This window comes from Oryctolagus cuniculus, chromosome 12, assembly GCF_964237555.1.
Source record: "Oryctolagus cuniculus chromosome 12, mOryCun1.1, whole genome shotgun sequence".
Classification (NCBI taxonomy): Eukaryota; Metazoa; Chordata; class Mammalia; order Lagomorpha; family Leporidae; genus Oryctolagus; species Oryctolagus cuniculus.
Genome location: NC_091443.1, coordinates 114,885,051 through 114,899,293, shown reverse-complemented (window position 1 = coordinate 114,899,293; position 14,243 = coordinate 114,885,051). Strand labels below are relative to the sequence as shown.

At 39.1% G+C, this 14,243-nt stretch overlaps 1 pseudogene; it reads right to left on the bottom strand.

Annotated features, from left to right (window-relative positions):
* Positions 1 to 13,226: 13,226 nt before the first annotated feature.
* On the bottom strand, positions 13,227 to 14,010 carry LOC138844777 (small ribosomal subunit protein uS5 pseudogene; annotated as a pseudogene).
* Between the last annotated feature and the right edge of the window lie 233 nt (positions 14,011 to 14,243).

Below are 14,243 nucleotides of genomic sequence, written 5' to 3'. Positions count from 1 at the left end.
AGGTAAGGAGGTAAATAAAGCCACAGAGATTAGAACAAGAATTCATTTTATCTAAGTGGAAGTCAACATTTTACATTTCAGCATTTTTAAGATTGTCCAGTTTGGATTTTGGCTTCTACCCTTAAAGAAGTTTCAAATTTCATTAACATTATTATAATTTATTAAAGCAGAATGATTTATTTCTAAGGTATTTGTTTCTTTGAAAACTGATAATGCTAAGTGACCTTAAGTAAAATGTTAAACTCACCTTATTCTTGTGATGTAATGGAGCTTACGGGTAGAAGATTACATCTATTTTTAAAAAATGCATTACTGCCTTTTCTGCTTTGACTACTCTCAGAAAGTAAATAGATGTTTTGAGTAAGTCATTTTCTTGGCCCCAAGGGCTATTTTTTTTAACTTTTATTTAATGAATATAAATTTCCAAAGTACAGCTTATGGATTACAATGGCTTCCCCCCATAACGTCCCTCCCACCCGCAACCCTCCCCTTTCCCACTCCCTCTCCCCTTCCATTCACATCAATTACATTCCTATCTCTTTGTCTCTATGCCTTCCAAATTAAAAAAAAGTAATTCTATTTCTAAGCCATTTAATAAAGAATCACATCTAACCACAAACTATAAAGCAATTGAAGTTCTAAATAGAATTCTTTTTTAACTTTTTATTTACATAAGGTCAACAAATTCCATGCATTTCATATGTACTGATTTAGGAACATAGTAATACTTCCCACCAACCCTCTCTCTCGCTCTTGCTCCCTTCTTCCCTCTTCCTTCTTTTCTTAATTTTTCTTTTAATTTTTACAATGACATACTTTTAAAACTCCACTAAATAAAGAATTCAATAGGTATCAAGTAAGAAAACCACTGTTCTTCAAGAGTATAGACAAGGGCAGTAAACCATATTCACATTTTTTTTTAACTTTTATTTAATGAATATAAATTTCCAAAGTACAGAATATGGATTACAATGGCTTCCCCCCCATAACGTCCCTCCAACCTGCAACCCTCCCCTTATCCACTCCCTCTCCCCTTCCATTCACATCAAGATTCATTTTCGATTCTCTTTATATACAGAAGATCAGTTTAGCACACATTAAGTAAATATTTCAACAGTTTGCTCCCACACAGAAACATAAAGTGAAAAGTACTGTTTGAGTACTAGTTATAGCATTAAATCTCAATGTACAGCACACTAAGGACAAAGATCCTACATGAGGAGAAAGTGCACAGTGACTCCTGTTGTTCACTTAACAAATTGACACTCTTGTTTATGGCCTCAGTAATCACCCTAGGCTCTTGTCATGAGCTGCCAAGGCTATGGAAGCCCCCTGAGTTCACTGACGCTGATCATATTTAGACAAGGCCATGGTCAAAGTGGAAGTTCTCTCCTCCCTTCAGAGAAAGGTACCTCCTTCTTTGATGACCCGTTCTTTCCACTGGGATCTCACTCGTGGAGATCTTTCATTTAGGTTTTTTTTTCTTTTTTTTCCCCAGAGTGTCTTGGCTTTCCATGCCTGAAATACTCTCATGGGCATTTCAGCCAGATCCGCATGCCTTAAGGGCTGATTCTGAGGCCAGAGTGCTGTTTAGGACATCTGCCATTCTATGGGTCTGCTGTGTATCTCACTTCCCATGTTGGATCATTCTCTCCCTTTTTAATTCTATCAGCTGGTATTTGCAGACACTATTCTTGTTTATATGATCCCTTTGGTTCTTAGTCCTATCATTATGATCAATTGTGAACAGAAGTTGATCAGTGGGACTAGTGAGATGGCATTGAATTGGAATCCCCTCTTATGTTTCTAACTCTACCATTTGAGGTAAGTCAGCTTGAGCATGTCCTGAATTGCACATCTCTTCCCTCTCTTATTCCCACTCTTATATTTAACAGTGATCACTTTTCAGTTAAGTTTCAGCACTTACGAATAATTGTGCATTGATTATAGTATTCAACCAAAAGTATTAAGTAGAACAAACAAAAAAAATACTAAGAGGGATAGCATATTAAGTTGCTCATCAACAGTCAGGGTGAGGGCTGATCAAGTCACCATTTCTCATAGTGTTCATTTCACTTTAACAGGTTTCCTTTTTGGTGCTCAGTTAGTTGTCACCTATCAAGGAGAACAAGTGGTATTTGTCCCTTGGGGATTGGCTTATTTCACTCAACATGATGTTTTCCAAATTCCTAACAGGGATCACTTTTCAGTTAAAATTGAAACACCTAAGAATAATTGTGTGTTAATTACAGCGTTCAACAAATGGTACTAGAATGTTAAATATTAATAGAAAACCTTTGAGAATTTATTTAAAGGTTATCTTCATTGGTAATCTAAACCTAAAATGTTACGCTCCTGTACATAAAAAACATTCTGCTAAATTTATGGTATAGATCCTTCCAAGTTTTTTTTAAGATTATTTATTTGAAAGGCAGCAGAGAGATAGGGGCAGAGGCAGAGGCAGAGGCAGAGGCAGAGGCAGAGGCAGAAATAGTGATAGTGATAGAAAGAGAGAGAGAGAGAGAGAGAAATCTTCCATCTGCTGGCTCACTCCCCAAATGGCTGCAATGGCTGGAGGGGGTGGATCTGAAACTAGGAAACAGGAGCTTCTTTCAGGTCTCCCATATGGGTGCAGGGGCCCAAGCGATGGCAGAGAGCTGGATTGGAAGTGGAACACCCAGGACTCAAACCAGTGCCCATATGGGATGCTGGCACTGCAGGCAATGGTTTAACCTGCTATGCCACAGTGCCAGACCCTCCAAGTTTTTTTTTTTTTTTTATCAAGAGTATATGGCCTCAGATGGAATAAGGACATGAGCCTCAGCCATTTTCCCTCATTGCACAAAAGCTAAAACTTTGGAATGTATTCCTTGCCCTTGAAGCTCAATTGGGTCTCACACATTGCCTTCATACCTGACCCCTTACAGCCACCTGAAAGACCAGTTGCTCTGAACACCTGAAAGACCATTTGCAGGAAATCCCCTCTGCCGGCTGTTCCCACCTACCCCACCCCCAACCCCAGTCCTCCTAAAATATAAAAAGGTCTGGCCCCTGGGGGTCAGGGCCTTCTGCCACAAGCTCCATCAATGTGCATTCAGGCAGTTGGTCACTCACCTCTATGGATTTATTTTCTCTGAATGAAATCAGTCTGGCTTTAAATTTGTACACTGCCTCCTCTCTATTCTGTGCCTTGTTTCCTAACATTTTGGTGCCCCATGTGAGGAGGCACCAATATGCAACTCTTTTCCTAACAGCCTCTGCATATGTGATAAAGTTCCTGTTTAGGGATGGTGCCTCTCAGATTGTAGTTTTTTTTACTTAACTCCTCAAATAAATATAGTTTGTCTCAAGTTTCTAAATTTACAACTATGGTCTCAATTCATGTATTTGCTAATGATATATATTTTTCTTGCTTAGGTGGTAACCTCCCAGTCTAGTTCTGTTGTATACTAGAAAATCTCAAATCATAATTCAAGTATTTGAGGTAAAGTTAACAACATTATTTGCAGGAATTACTTTATTAGCTTGTATTCAATGTGGAAATAGTATAGTTCTATTGATTTTATTGCACTTCAAGTAAGGAATGGAAGTGGTACTCAAAAATTTGTTTTTAACCTTTTGGTTATACTCTTTGATCCCTATAATATGATACTTTATGCAGTGCTCAGAAATAGAAAAATATTTGAAAAATCTTAAAATAAAATGCTTATTTGAGGGCAAGCATTGTGGTGCAAAGGCTTAGGCCATATGGGTACTGATTTGAGACTTGGCTGCTTCACTTATAATCCACATCCCTAATAATATGCCTGGGAAACCAGCATAGGATAACCCAAGTGCTTGGGCCCCTGCCACCAACATGGGTGACTCATGGCTTTAGCCTGGTCCAGCCCCAGCCATTGCAGCCACTTGGGGAGTGAACCAATAGATGGAAGATCTCTCTGTCTCTCCTTCTATCTAGATAAGTCTGTTTTTCAAATAAATAAAATATTTTAAAAATTAAAATACTAATTTTAATGTTTATCTTAAATTCACAAAAATTGATTGCATTTAGTACATAGAAATGATGGTTGAAAATATTTGCATAATGTAAAATGGATAAACCAAGGTAATTGCCACATGCATTCTATCATACACCTATTCTTTACATTGGAGCTATTTAAAATGTAATCTCTTATTTACTTTCTATAGTCAAATGCATTGTCATTAACTACTGTCACCATGATGTATGCCAGACCTCTTCTGAATTTTTTCCAATGCAAATGAAATGTGTTTTCCTTTGACCGATATGTCCTCAAACCCCTCATATGTCTTTATATTTGTTTATTTAAAATATATTCATTTATTTAAAAGGCAGAGTGACATAAAGAGAGGGAGAGACAGAGAGAGAGAGATTTCACCTGCTGGTTTACTTCCTAAATGGCCACAATGGCTGAGACCGAACAATGCTGAAGCTAGGAGCCTGAAACACCATCTGGGCTTCTAGCATAGGTGCAGGGGCCCAACCACTCTAGTGATAATACAGCATTTCCCCTGGCACATTGACAGGCAGTTGGATTGGAAGTGGAACAACTGGGACTTGAACCAGCATACATATGGCATGCTGGTATCACAGGCAATGGTGTAGCCTATTGTAGTGTAGCACCAGCCTTTGTCTGTATATTTAAAATGGTTTTCTGATACACAGCACAGATTTTGGTTTAAATTTTCCTGTGTGAAATTCTTTTAATTGATGTATTTAGCTGAAGCACATTTGAAGTGGTTATTGATATTGTTGGATTAATATGTACTATGTTTGTAATTAATTGCTATTTGTTTTAGTTATTTTTTAAAAGATTCATTTTTTATGGACCCTACATTTATTGTTGTTTATAATAATGAGTAAAATACACAGCATCTCAAATAGAGAGAAGTTGGAAAATAAAGCAAAGAAGAGATGGGATGGAGGTGAGGGAGGGAGTACTTGGAATACCTGTTTAAATAGGGCACTCAGGGAACATGTGCTTGATTGGAACCTAAAGAAAGGAGGGAGGAAGCGAGCCACGCAGACCCCTGTGGAAGGAAGGAAGCCCAGAGAGGAAGAAGATTCCAATACAATCCCATCAAGGTGGCATGTACCAATGCCATCTCACTAGTCCAAGTGATCAACTTCAGTTCACAATTGATCACACTGATAGGTCTAAGAGTCAAAAGGATCACACAAACAAGACTAGTGTCTGCTAATACTAACTGATAGAATCAAAAAGGGAGAGAATGATCCAACATGGGAAGTGGGATACACAGCAGACTCATAGAATAGCAGATGTCCTAAATAGCACTCTGGCCTCAGAATCAGCCCTTAAGGCATGCGGATCTGGCTGAAGAGCCCATGAGAGTATTTTAGGCATGGAAAGCCAAGACACTCTGGGGAAAAAAAAAGAAGAAGACCTAAATGAAAGATCTGCGTGAGTGAGATCCCAGTGGAAAGATTTATTTATTTATTTGAAGGTCAGAGTTACACAGAGAGAAGGCGAAGCAGAGAGAGAGAGAGAGAGAGGTCTTCCATCCGCTGATTCACTCCCTAATTGGTCGCAATGGCTGGAGCTGCGCTGATCCAAAGCTAGGAGCCAAGAGCTTCTTCTGGGTTTCCCATGTGGATACAGGGGCCCAAGGATTTGGACCATCTTCTACTGCTTTCCCAGGCCACAGCAGAGAGCTGGATCAGAAGTGGAGCAGCAGGACTCAAACCAGCATCCTGGTGGGATACTGGCACTGCAGGCTATGGCTTTACCCACTATACCACAGTGCCAGCTTCTGTGTTAGTTATTTAAAGGAATTTCTAATACATTATATTGTCAGGGTTAAAGCAAATGTATGATAATTGCTATAACACAGTTCTCATCAATTTTATCATTAATGTGATATTAATATCAAGGGAATAAATTTAATGTAGTCAATAGATACAATTCCAAGACATGATATTTCTCTTATTCCTCTTTCCTTCTTTTTAATTTTTGAGATAATGTATTTTTAAATTTATATTCTAGCTGAAGGCTTAATTCTCCACTAAGTAAGGAATTAAATAAGTAAAAATTAAAAGGCGATATTCAGCAGGAATATAGGCAAAATCAAAAGAAAATACATACATTTTGCTCATATACAGTAAATTAGAAAATGATCACATATCTCTAAAACTGTAGTAATATGTCATTCTAACTCATTGTTTTGACAAATATGTAAAACAAATATGGCAAAAGTGTATTTACAGTAATATTGATACATATATATTTCTTTTTTGTTTATTTTTGTTTATTGTTTTTTTCTTCCTTAATTTTAGTTCCTACATATAAGAGAGAATATGTAGGATTTGTCTTTCTGTGTCTGGCTTATTTCACCAAACATGATGCCTTCCAGTTGCATCCATTTTGATGCAAATACTATGATTTCATTATTTTTTATATCTGATTAATATTCTACTGCTTACATACATATATATATATATATCACATTTTCTTTACCCATTCATCTGTTGATGGATACTTGTTTGATTTCATATTTTGAGTATTGTGAACAGTGCTGCTATAAAAATGGTGGTGCCGGTATATCTTTGATAGAATATGTTCATTTCATTTGGGTATATACACAGAAGTGGGATTCTTGGGTCATATGGCAAGTATATGTGTCTAGTTTTTTTCAGAAATTTCCATACTGTTTAGTGGCTGCACTAACTTGTATTCCCATGAACAGTGTATAAGATTTCCCCTTTCTCCTTATCTTTGCCAGAACCTATTACATTTTGTCTTTTGGATAACAGCCATTCTGACAGGGGGTAAGTGGTATCTCATTATGGTTTCAATTTGCATTTCCCTGATGGGTAGTGACTTGTGCATTTTTTCATATATTTCTTGGCCATTCTTTTTCTTTTGAGAACTGTATGTTGAGGTCCTTTGCTCTTTACTTCCTTGGATTTAAAAAAAAATGATTTATTTTTTTGAAAGAGTCATAGAGTGAGAGACAGAAGAGAGACAGAGACAGAGAGAGATCTTCCATCTGCTAATTCACTCCCCACATGGCTACAGTGGATGGGGCTCAACCAGGCCAAATCCAGGAGCTTCTTCCAAGTCTCGCACATGGGTATTAGGGGCCCAAGCACCTAGGCTATCCTCTGCTGCTTTTCTCATGTCGGAAGCAGGGAGTTGGATCATAAGTGAAGCAGCTGGCATATGAACTAGCACCCATATTTGATGCTGACATTACAGGCAGAGGTTTTACCCAATATGCCAAAATGCCGGCCTCTGAATTTTTTTTTTTTATTGTTGAGTTTTTGAGTGCTGATATAGTCTGGATTTTTATGCTTTGTCAAATAAGTAGCTTTAAATGTCTTCTTCTCCTTCTGTTGGATGTGTCTTCACTCTATTGGTCATTTTCTTTGCCACGCAGAAAGTTCTGAGTTTGATATAGTTCCATTTCTTTAGTTTTGCTTTTGTTGCCTGTTTTGGAGGTCTTGTCCAAGAAATCTTTCTGTACACCAATGTTGGTATATTTCCACTATAGTTTCTTCCAGTTATAGTCTCAGGTCTTAAATTTGGGTCTTAGGACATTTTGAGTTGATTTTTATATATGGTGTGAGGTGTGAATTTAATTTCATTCTTCTACATACATAAATCCAGTTTGCCAGAACAATTTGTGAAGAGACTATACTTATTCTACTGTATGATCTGAGACTATTATCAAAATAAGTTTTCTATATGTATGTGGATTAATTTCTGGGTTGTCTATTTTATTTATTTATTTATTTATTTTGAGAGGCAGAGTGGACAATGAGAGAGAGAGACAGAGAGAAAGGTCTTCCTTTTTCTGTTGGTTCACCCCCCAATGGCTGCTGTGGCCAGCGTACCACACTGATCCAAAGCCAGGAGCCAGGTGCTTCCCCTGGTCTCCCACACAGGTGCAGGGCCCAAGAACTTGGGCTGTCCTCCTCTGCACTCCTAGGCCAAGCAGAGAGCTGGACTGGAAGAGGAGCAACTGGGACAGAATCCGGTGCCCCAACCAGGACTAGAACCCGGGGTGCTGGTACCGCAGGCAGAGGATTAGCCTATTGAGCCATGGCACTGGCCAATATATATGTCACATTTTATGCCAGTAACATGCTATTTTCATTGCTATACTAGTAATTGTACTATGCATTGAAATCAGGTATTGTGATGCTTCCAGCTTGATTTTTCTTACTTAGGATCACTTTGGCTATTCTAGGTCTTTTGTGATTCCATGTGAATTTTAGGATTGTTTTTTCCTAATTCTATAAGAGAATGTTGTTGATATTTTGATAGGGATTGCATTGAATCTGTAGGTTATTTTAGGTAGTATAGACATTTTATTTTATTTTTTTTAAGATTTATTTATTTGAAAGGCAGAGTTACAGAGGCAGGGGGAGAGAGAGAGAGGGAGAAAGGGAGAGAGAGAGAGATAGGTCTACCATCCACTGGCTTAATCCCTAAATGACTACAATGGTTGGAGCTGGACTGATCCAAAGCTAGGAGACTGGAGCTTCTTCCAGGTATCCCATGTGGGTTCAGGGGTCAAAGCCCTTGGACCACCTTCTACTGCTTTCCCAGGCCATAGCTGAGAGCTGTATCAGAAGTAGAGCAGTTGGGACTCAAACTGCTGCCCAAATAGTGTGCCATCCCTGCAGGTGGTAGTTTTACCCACTATGCCACAGTGCCAGCCCCTATGGACAGTTGAATGATAATCATTCTTCCAATCCATGAGCAAGGGATATCTTTCCATTTCATGGGGGTCCTTGTTGATTTCTTTCATCAATGTTTGATAACTTTCATTGTAGTGATCTTTTACTTCCTTGGTTAAATTTATTCATAAATATTTAATTTCTTGGTGGCCATTGTGAATGGGATTCTTTTTCTTGATTTCTCTTTCAGTGAATTCATCATAGCATATGAAAAATCTACAGCATTTTGTATATTTATTTTGTAACCTGCAATTTCACTGAATTGGTTTATCTATTCTAACAGCTTTTTGGTGGAGTGTATGTTTTCCATGTGCAATATCATGTCATCTACAAGAATAATTTGACTTACCTTTTTCCAATTTTGATACTCTTTCTTTCTTCCTACTCCCTAATTGCTCTTGCTAAAACTTCCAGTATTATTTTGAATAAGAGTGGTGAAACTGGACACCTTTGTCGTGTTTCAGATCTGAGAGAAAACACTTTCAGTGTTTTCCCATTCAGCATGATATTGGCTGTTGGTTTGGCATATAAAACCTTTATAATTTTGAGTATGTTTCTTCTCTATCTGATTTATGGAGGGTTTTTATCATGAAAGTGTATTGAATCTTATCAAATGCTCTCTCTGCATCTATTGAGATGACCATGTCATTTTTATTCCTCATTATATTGATGTGATTTATGATACTTATTGATTTGCAAATGTTGAACCACCCTTGCATTTCTAGGATAAATTCCACTTGATCATCATATATGATCTTTTTGATATTGTTTATATTTGACTTGCTTATATTTTTTCCTGTGGCTATTAAAGTATGTTCCTTTTACCTAACAACCCAACCAGCCAGCTCTTCTCAATATAAGAGTCCTTGACTTTAATGAGATCATATTGAATGATTTTTTTATTTAATGTATGCATTTTTACATAGATACAACTTTAGGAATACAGTGGTTCTTTCCCCCGTGCCCCCCACTCCACTCCCTTCCCACCTCCCATTCTCTTTTCCATCTCCTTCTTCATTATAGATTATTTTTAGTATGACTTTATATATAGAAGAGGGCAAATTGTTAAAATCTTTGGCTTGCTTATATTTTGTTGAGAATCTTTGCATCTATGTTCATTCAGGATTTAGGTCTGTAGATTTCTTTTTGTGTTGTATCATTGGTTTTGGTATCAGATTGATGCTAGCCTCATAAAAAGAGTGGCTGAGTTCCATCCTCTTCAGGATTTTGGAATAGTTTAAAAATTATTTGAATGAATTCAGCAGTAAAGCTATCAGGCCTTAGACTTCTCCTTGATGGAAGACTTTGGCTACTGTGTCAATCTCATTGCTTATTATGGGTTTGTTTAGATTGTCTATATTTTCTTGATTTAATCTTGGTAGGTTATATGTATCCAGAAATTTATCCATTTCTTCAAGGTTTTCCAGCTTCCCAGCATAACTCTAATGGGCTTTCTGTGCAGAGCCTCAGCTGCCAAATAAGTCCTGAGACTCCTCACTTTCTGACAGTGTTGACACCTGTGGAGAAAAATGTGAACTTCCTGATCTGCTGAACCAGCTTGAGGTCCTGTCTTGGAAGTGTTATTCCTATGGGAATCTTCCAATATCAACTGTGGCTACTGTCTTGCTGCTATCCAGGGCAGGAACATCTCCCCACTGCCAGATGGATTTAAATTCACTGCCCACTTTCCTAGTCCCATTGCAGCAGGGGCTGTGTCTCTTTCTCAAGAGTCAGGTGCGGCAGGCAGAATCCATGTCACTTAACAGCCAACTATCCTAGGCTACCATTTCCTCAGCAGTCAGTGCTGCCACTGGTGGTGTGATCTATAAAAGTCTTGATAAAGGCCGGCACCGTGGCTCACTAAGCTAATCCTCCGCCTTGTGGTGCCTGCACACCGGGTTCTAGTCCCGGTCGGGGCACCGGATTCTGTCCCGGTTGCCCCTCTTCCAGGCCAGCTCTCTGCTATGGCCCGGGAGTGCAGTGGAGGATGGCCCAAGTGCTTGGGCCCTGCACCCCCATGGGAGACCAGGATAAGTACCTGGCTCCTGCCATCGGATCAGGCACTGGCCGCAGCGCATCAGCTGCGGTGCCATTGGAGGGTGAACCAGCAGCAAAAAGGAAGACCTTTCTCTCTGTCTCTCTCTCACTGTCCACTCTGCCTGTAAAAAAAAAAAAAAAAAAAAAAAAAAAAGTCTTGATATTACTTTTATGTCATCCTTTAAGTACTGGAAGAGATTTGGAAAATGTTTAGTCATCTTGTCTGCTACTTATAAAATCTGACTTATGTTGGCCTTTTCTTCAACTGATTTTCTTTCCCTTGAGTAGGACTAAATTTTTTCTTTCTTTACATGAATAGTGATTCTGAATTTTATCATCAATATTGTAAACCATGTGTTGCAGACATTGTGGATACTCATATTCTTCAGAAAAATTATTTCTATTTTACAAGGCAGTTAGTTGGCTGGATTTAAATTCTAAAGTGTATTCCTTATAATGGTCACTAGGTAACTCTATTTCTTTCAGCTTCTAGTGACTGCTTTTTTATTGCTTTTTTTTTTTTTTTATCTGAAGTGTCCCATATAGTGTACTGTAGTGTTTTATATCCAAATTTAGGGACTTAAATTCTTTGATTTTCTTTATTCCAGGGCCTATTTTCCTTTTCTCCCATTCTTTGGTTGTCTTTGTAGCCTGAAATTTCTACCAAAACACCCTAATTAAAGCTGCAACTTTGACTCCCTTGATCTATGTGTAAATAGGAAAGTGTCCTCTGGTAAAATGCACAAAATGAATGAGTTTCTCTTCTGTCAGTTCCCTCAGTTCAGCATCTGCCTTTTATTGTGATGCACTCCAATTCCCAAATGGTTGTGCTACAAACTGTGAATTTTATAATTTTTTTTTCTTTCATGGGTTCATCTTGTTGAATACTTTGTCATGAACATGATACTTTTGAGTTGTTTCTGTTATAAAATTTTCTCTACACTGTACTATTGATTTAAATAGTTGCCAGTTTGATTTTTTCCTCTGCATGTCAGGTCCTTCTTGAATAGGAATAATTTATGTAAAATGGAAATAGAACTAGTCAGATTTAGTTCAATTTAAAAACATTTTGGGTTGGCGCCGTGGCTCACTAGGCTAATCCTCTGCCTGCAGCACCGGCACTCTGGGTTCTAGTCCTGGTTGGGGTTCCAGTTCTGTCCTGGTTGCTCCTCTTCCAGTCCAGCTCTCTGCTGTGGCCCAGGAAGGCAGTGGAGGATGGCCCAAGTCCTTGGGACCTGCACCTGCATGGGAGACCAGGAGGAGGCACCTGGCTCTTGGCTTCAGATTGGTGCAGTGTGCCAGCTGTGGTGGCTATCTGGGGGGTGAACCAACAGAAGGCAGACCTTTCTCTCTCTCTCTCTCTCTCTAACTCTGTCAAAAAAATTTTTGAATTTCTCAAATATATTACATGGAACAATATGTTCCCTTGAAATTTTAATTTGTGTTTCTCATTTATTTGTCCCTCTGTATTCACCTTTTTTATACTTTAAATAATGTCTTTCTGGACTATGCACATTTTCCAATTATTTTGCCAACTATATTTTCTTTTCTTAAGATTTATTTATAAAGTCTGAGTTACACAGAGAAGAAGAGGCAGAGAAAGAGAGAGAGAGCAAGAGAGAGAGAGAGGTCTTCCATCTGATGGTTCACTCCTCAATTGGCCGCAATGGCAAGAGCTGCACCGATCTGAAGCCAGGAGCCATGGGTCTCCCATGCAGGTGCAGGGCCCCAAGAACTTGGGCCATCTTCTATTGCTTTCCCAGGGCATAGCAGAAGCTGGATCAGAAGGAGGCACCTATATGGGAAGCTGGCACTGAAAGTGGTGGCTTTACCTACTATGCTACAGTTCCGGCCCTGCCAATTATTTTTTCAATATTTTTTATATTTCAAAATGTTTGCCAATTATTTTTTTCATATGATTGGTCATTTTTTGCTATTAGGAAGGTAACTTTTCTGTGGTGTAACTTTTTTCTTTTAACATTGTTTTGCATTTCTTTAATTTTGTCATAAGGAGTATGGATATTTATATATTCAGATTTCTCAGCTTGGGCTTAGATAGCTTCTGAATATTGAGTTTCAGTTAGAATGGACTTTTCAACTGCTGGTGCTGTGGCATAGTTAATTAAGTCACAGCCTATAGTGCCAACATCCCATTCAAGTCCTGACTGCTCCACTTCTAATCTAGCTCCCCACTAATGTGCCTGGGAAAGCAGTGGAGGATGGCCCAAAGTCCTTGGGACCCTACACTCATGTGGGAGACCCAGAAGAAGCTCCTGTCTTGCCTGGTCCAGCCCCAGCCATTGTGGCCGTTTGAGGAGTGAAGCAGTAGATGGAAAATATCTTACTTCCTCTATGTCTCTCCTTCTCTCTCTCCCTCTCTCTCTGCCTTTCAAATAAATAAATAATAAATAAATAAATAAATAAATCTTTTTTAACAGACTTAATTCACTTTGTTTTCTTGTGTAAAATCCTATTTTGTAGCCATATCTGGAGCCTGGGTCCTCTGCACAAATACTCTGGTGTGAGTCTTCATAAGATGGTCCATGCTTTCCTGATAGGGAGACTTGGTGAATACATTCTTTTTCCAGAGGTTGGGGATCAGATTGCTGTAGGTCTTGGGGATAGCATAGAAGGTGCCCTTTGTGGCCCAGGATAGCAGTGCACCCACTGGCTGAAGTGTGGCAGCCACCAATGCCAGCTATCATCAGCAACTTCTTGGGGACACAGTGAAGACAATTCCAGTGCTTCTAGGAGCAAGAATTGAGGCACAATAGCACAGAGACACATCATCTGGTCACCTTGCAAGGCACAGTGTGAGGTTTGCCTATCTTGTTTCCCCAATAGCACCTCCACATGGGCAAAATGGACAGCTTAGCAAGGATGATGGCCCCTCAGATGGTGGTGGCTATTTCCTTGGAGCACTTCACACTCAGGCTGACATGACCATTGTGTTCTTCAATGGCAACAAATGCCTTGAACCTGCTTCACTGCCAATCTATGCCAGCTTCTGCACGGACATGATCTTCAAAATCTCACTGAGGGATGTCCCCAGGGAAACATCAAAGATCTCAGACTCCTTGATGGGCAAGGAGAAGAGATATATCTCCCACAAGGATTTGATCTTCATGTTCTTAAACAGGTGGCCAAGCCTGGTGACAGGCTCTATGAGTTCCATAACCTTGGCTGTGGACCTGGCCCTGGCTTTACCACAGCCCTGGATGCCACTGCCAAAACCTCAGCAGAAACTGCAATGGCCTTCCATTCCAGGGTCCTCAGGGCCTCCAGACCCTCCTGCATCAGCATCATCCCACCATTTGGTATCCTCTCAGAGAAGAAGGAAACAAATCTTAAAATAAAGAATGGACTTGTCCTACTCAACATTATAAGTCAAACCCCACACACATTTTCAAGCTGTTACACACTTGGTGTGAAATTCATCTTTAATTTTGTTCTGTATCTGTTTTCCACACCATTTATTGAAAGG